At 37.1% G+C, this 5,926-nt stretch overlaps 1 pseudogene; it reads left to right on the top strand.

Annotated features, from left to right (window-relative positions):
- The first annotated feature begins 207 nt into the window (after positions 1 to 207).
- On the top strand, positions 208 to 2,045 carry LOC133866834 (cyclin-D3-1-like; annotated as a pseudogene).
- The last annotated feature ends 3,881 nt before the right edge of the window (positions 2,046 to 5,926 follow it).

The following is a 5,926-nucleotide window of genomic DNA, read 5'->3' on the forward strand; positions in this document are numbered from 1 at the left end:
TCTTTAGTCCTCTTCTCCCTTATAACATCCTCAAACAATGGTCTTCGATTTAACGGTTGATGATTACCTACGTACGAAATGTAATCTATTCAGTCGCGCCCAGCAACGGAGGGACAACGTACAAGTGTCACGTGTCGATTTATTGCATTGCATGGGCCATGATTCAGGTCTGGTGATATTAGGCACGAGACGCCCCCCACCTCAATAAAAAAACACACACAAACACACCGTGGGAAAAACTCTGAACTCTCTCTAATAAAATTACATCCTTTAGCGTTTTTGGTCTTTCACTGAGAGTGAGAGATGCTTCAGGCTGGGTCTTCACGCTTCTTATCTATCTTCTTCATCTTCTCTGGCATAGAATGAACGCAGACCCGAACCTCTTCTTCTCGGAAGAAGATGGCTCCTCCTTCTCCTTCTCATCATCATCAAGAAGAATCCAGCGCACAGCAAAACCCTACTTTCCTATTAGACGCTCTTTATTGCTCGGAGGAACTCTGGGAGGAAGAAGAAGCTAGAGAGGACTATTTGCAAGAGGATGACTATTACCGCAATGCCCATAAACCAGACCCTTTTCCAGTCTTGCTAGAACAGGACCTTTTCTGGGATGATGAGGAGCTAATCTCTCTCTTCTCGAAAGAACAGCAAAATGAACTCTATGGAAACATCAAGACCGATCCATATTTAGCTCGCGCTCGCCGAGAGGCCGTGGAGTGGATGCTGAAGGTTAATGCCCATTACTCTTTCTCTGCTCTCACGGCGGTTCTCGCTGTCAACTACCTCGATAGGTCCCTTTTCCGCTTGCAATGTCCGCCAGGGAATCCATGGATAACCCAGCTAGCTGCTGTGGCTTGTCTCTCTCTGGCTGCCAAGGTCGAAGCGGCCCATGTGCCGCTTCTGCTTGATCTGCAGGTACTTTTTGAATACATACATCTTGCTGCCTGCCTGTGAAATGCATATGTTTTTGTCTGATTCATTCATCAATATGCCACATGGGCGTCTTTCTTTTATTCAGGTGGAGGAGAGTAGCTACGTATTTGAGGCGAAAACGATTAATAGAATGGAGAGTCTGGTGCTCGCAACGCTTGAGTGGGAGATGAATCCTGTTACCCCACATTCATTTCTTGATTATATCACAAGGAGACTTAGATTGAAGGACCATCTCTGTTGCGAATTCCTAAGGAGCTGCGAGCGCATCCTTCTCTCTGTCCTTACGGGTAAATTGAACCATCCAAATCTTTCCCTTTACTTATTCATTCTTTAGATTCCCATTAGAAAAACAACAGGCATTAATTCTTCAAATTTTGGTTTTGAATCCTCAATTGCAGATTCTAGGTTCATGTCTTATCTCCCTTCTGTTGTGGCTGCTGCTACAATGCTGCACGTTGTTAATACCGTAGAGCACTGTCTTCTTGTCGAATACCCAAGCCAGTTATTGGGTATTCTCGGAATAGATAAGGTAAGAAAGAAAGAAAAAAGAAAAAAAATCAATCTTTCCAATTATTGAATAAGCATATCCGATATGTTGTTGATCTTATATAATACATATATATTGCAGGACAAGATAGATGGGTGCTGCAAGCTCATATCGGAATTGGCGTCAGGAGGACACGGCAATCAATCCAACAAGCCCAAGTTTGGATCTATTCCTTGCAGCCCAAAGGGTGTAGTGGACGTGTCGTACGTTCAGCTCCGACAGCTCTAACGATTCGTGGGCCGTGGCTGCAGCGTCGTCAGTCTCTTCCTCACCGGAGCCTCTGTCGAAAAAGAGCAGAGCTTAATTAGGACCAGACGCTCAACCATCCAAGCGAAGATTTTCTCAGCATTAATTCCTCGCTTGTCATCTCTTTTTGTTTTTATTCCGGACTACTTAGTCTAGTATATATGTTTAATAATATATATGTTCCTCTTCTGTGCATGTTAAATTGCCTACCATCTCTTCACCACAATCTCTTGGAGGATTGGTTTGGAGGTCTGGGAGCAGAGATGTTTGGCATTTTATCCGGTGAAAGTAAAGGACTTGAACATAGTAATTAACGATGAGCGCGCACTACTCGCACTAATATGCTTCCTCTCATACTCTTATTCTTGGTTAAGAGTTTCACATTGCTAAGATATATTTAGATTGTGAGTTTTATAAGCCTTAAATAAATTTCTTCGCTTAAGGTACTTTTTGTAAAAGAGTAAAGTTTAACGAACTTTATCGCTCTTTATGCCCCATTTGATATCGACATGTAAAATCTCTAGCTAGTTTGGAAACTTATCTTAAAGAGTTTGCTATTTAAGAAATTGTTGATCTGATAATCAAAATTAATCATTGTAAAAAACATAAAAGTAATTTAAAGTTGAATTTTACTTTTACATCGTATATAGGCGTATAGCAGTACTCTACACATTACTCTATTTTAAGAGTAGCATCATGTGCCTAAAAATAATTGAAGATTTTTAAGTAGTTCATATTGTTATCCATAGGACCATATGGAATTGTTCCCGATTTTGATGTTCACAATTCATCATAGATGAGGAGATGGAAACGCACGTATATGAGATATATGTGATATATATTTTGTGGTTATATGTCAAACTCAAATGGGTGAACCAGTGAATGGTGGAGGGAGAGTAGGTAGGTTAAAAAGAAACGAGAGGGAGAAAAAAATTATTTTGTTGTTTCCATGCGAACGGAGGAACACGTTGTCGGCCACTGGTTTTTTGGGGATTTACTTTGTAGGGATTGTTATTTGGGGTTTTGACCTCGTTGGTAGAGCCCAATTTTGAATTACTTTCCGTTAAATCGGCTTAATGACCGTAATTAGATCGAGTAAACTGACCAGATGTAACACCGTCCAATTTGATTTTTTATGCATTCTCTTTACACCCATCTACAACTGCATGCTCTCCTCCGATGATATAGTTAATTGGTAAATCGTGGATTCGAATCGTATTAAGATATGAATACGTGATTGATTATATAGGTTAATTTTAACTTGATTAATTTAATTAAATGAGTTATATTCTTTTATCCTAACTCACTAATTTCATGTTGGATTGTACCAAGTTTACGAGTCGGGTAAAAAATTGTTAGCTAGCCTTGAATGTCACGTATAAGGTTCAGGTTGTGTCGAAACATAAATATAAGAGCACTCCCATCAGATTTTCAATCATTTTCTCTATATTTAGAGAACAAAATTACTTTTTGCTTCTCTATAAAAAAAACACCCCACAATGATTTCCTTACATTTCCTTATATCAATTAAATATTATTTTTTTACTTTTATTTTATTCTTTTTCTATCTTTTCTACTTTTTCTCTCTTCCCCATATCAATTAAATGTACTTTTTTTAATATTAAAATAATACATAGAGAATGAATAGTAGACATGTATATATAGAGAATTATTGTTCATTCCCAACCCCCTCATCTAAATATAGGGCATCTGCTGTGGGAGGTTTTTTTTATTTTTTTTATGAAATTTTTCCTAAATATAGGGAATAGAACCAATTTAGGGTAACCGCTGGTAGTGCTCTAAGACTATATAGGTCAATCATAACCTGACCTATTTAGTTAAATGGGTTATACCATTAACCCTAACTCACTAATTTTATGTTATGTCCGTTTAAGGTTTACGAGTTGTGTAAAAAATTATCGGCTTTAAATGTTGTGTATGAGGTGTAGGTCATGTTAAGACATGAATATAAGGCTATATAGATTAACCATATCCTGACTTATTTCATTAAATGTGTCATACTCTTCGATCCCCACTCACTAATTTTTTGTTAATTTCACGTCGAATTTGCAAATGGTATTAAAAAATTATTAGCGCTACTACTAGTAATAAAACAGTGAAATTCAAAGTTTTTTTTTAGTATAAACTAAAATTTATTTCCACTCATATTGACCATGTCATCAGCCATGGATAGGCTCTTTCTTCCCTGGATTTGGTAATTGCACGTCAATAGATTGCATTTCGATTACACTCGTCCTTGCCTATGTTTCTTCTCCTTTCAGTGCTACATTAGCAACTTTTTTTTTCGGGGGGGAAGGTGGGATGTTGAAGATAACTGGGCCGCATTAATCGGATAACGGAGGCATAAGAGAAGATTAAAAAGGATTTGGGTATAATTAGATCCACCAAAAGTAGAATAGGTTAAAGGTGGGGAATCTTGAAATCGGGCAATAAATATCTTTTGATTTTGTAGTGAATTTCAACCCAAAAAGAAAAAGGGCAAAAAGACAATGATAAGAGAGAGACAGAGAGAGAAATTGGCTGCAGTGACCGTTAATCATTAAGAGCGTTAATCAATAAAGGAATAGGTATAGGTATTCCTTTCTAATTTTTTATTTTTTATTTTTTATCCATGAAAAGAAAATTATTACATGTACTTAAATTTTTATAAAGAGAGTCTTATTAACTAATGTGGAGCCTATTCATTGGAGATTATCAAAAGGAAAATGTTAGATTTACAACACCAATACAACAACTGTACAACAATCTTTCACATGAGGGTGGGTCCTACATACTGGGGCCCACCCTCATGTGAGGAGTTGTTGTACAGTTGTTGTATTGGTATTGTACAAGAATCAAATCCCTTATCAAAACAATTAATAAAAAAAAGGGGCTTGTTATTTGCACTTCAAATGTACAACAAGGGCACAATACTCCCTCACATGGGAGTTGGTCCCAGTATGTGGGGTCCACCCCCATGTGAGAGGGTATTGTACTCCTGTTGTGCACTTGAAGTGCAAATAGCATTTTTCTAAAAAGAAATGCTACGATTACCAATGAATAAGCTTCACATCATCTTAATAAGACTACATTTGTAAAAATTTAAGTATATATAGCATTTCTCCAATGAGAATAAGTACTATTATAAAGAATAGACTATTATCAGATAAAGAAATGATCATTCTTATAAAATAGTCATTCAATTTCAGGAATCTAAATCGTCAAAGCGTAACTCTTTAGACATAGTGAGCATTAATCATTAAATAACAAGAAGCGAATGCGCATTTGGTGCGGCAAAGACCAGGCTTCCATAGTTCCATGTTCAAGTAAAGCCAATCATTTCCTCGGATAGAATATATCTTTACTTATTAAAATTAAAATTTTTTTTTAAAAAAAAAAAAAAGAAAAAAACAAAGAAAGAAAGAGAGAGAGAGGAAAAACATATTTGGTTTATGAAATTTACTGTTGTACCAAACTAAGAGAAATGCTAGAGGTATCAAAAGTAGCAGATTGATCTATGGGCAAAAAAAAAATTGGTGGGAGAAGTATTTTGCCAAGCCATTAAGGGAGATCTAGCTATTAAGGAAATTTGCTTCAGAATAATAGTAATCTCAGGCTTAGTGGCCTTGTGAATTAGAAGATTCCGAGCAAGCCAAATCCAAGCTTCAATTGGCTGGTTGCTGAAGAAATAGGTGTCTAGGGGGCCAACTTCTGCTTCTCCAAATTATCCTAGCAAAAGGACAATCCAGGAAGATGTTCTGAATAGTTTCTTGGGGTCAAATATGACAATTCCAATCATCCATGTTCCTTGCTTAGATGAATATGCCATTATTAGAAAAAAAATTGGCAATGAATTCGAAGCAGTTCTCCTGATTAAATTCTTAAGCCTATTTTGGAGTTTTAAGCTCCAAAGGCAATCCCAATCTGTAGAGTCTAATGGGGAGGGTTTTGGAGGGTGAGCTTGGGCAATTTCTTCATGTGCTGACTTAACATAAAACTGTCCTCTGAAGTAGAGGGTCCCAAGTCCAATGATCAAGGGAGAAATTCTAGGAAAGATAAATAATAATTAAGGACTTTTTTGGACAGAGGGAGGGTAAAAAAAGTGATGGAGAAGAATTGTGTGCCAGAACCGGTCAAAGGGGATAACTACGTCAGCAATTTGAAGATCAAAGAAGTTTTGAAACTAGGGATTTGGAGTTGGTT

The sequence above is a fragment of the Alnus glutinosa genome, chromosome 4, assembly GCF_958979055.1.
Source record: "Alnus glutinosa chromosome 4, dhAlnGlut1.1, whole genome shotgun sequence".
In the NCBI taxonomy this organism is placed as follows: Eukaryota; Viridiplantae; Streptophyta; class Magnoliopsida; order Fagales; family Betulaceae; genus Alnus; species Alnus glutinosa.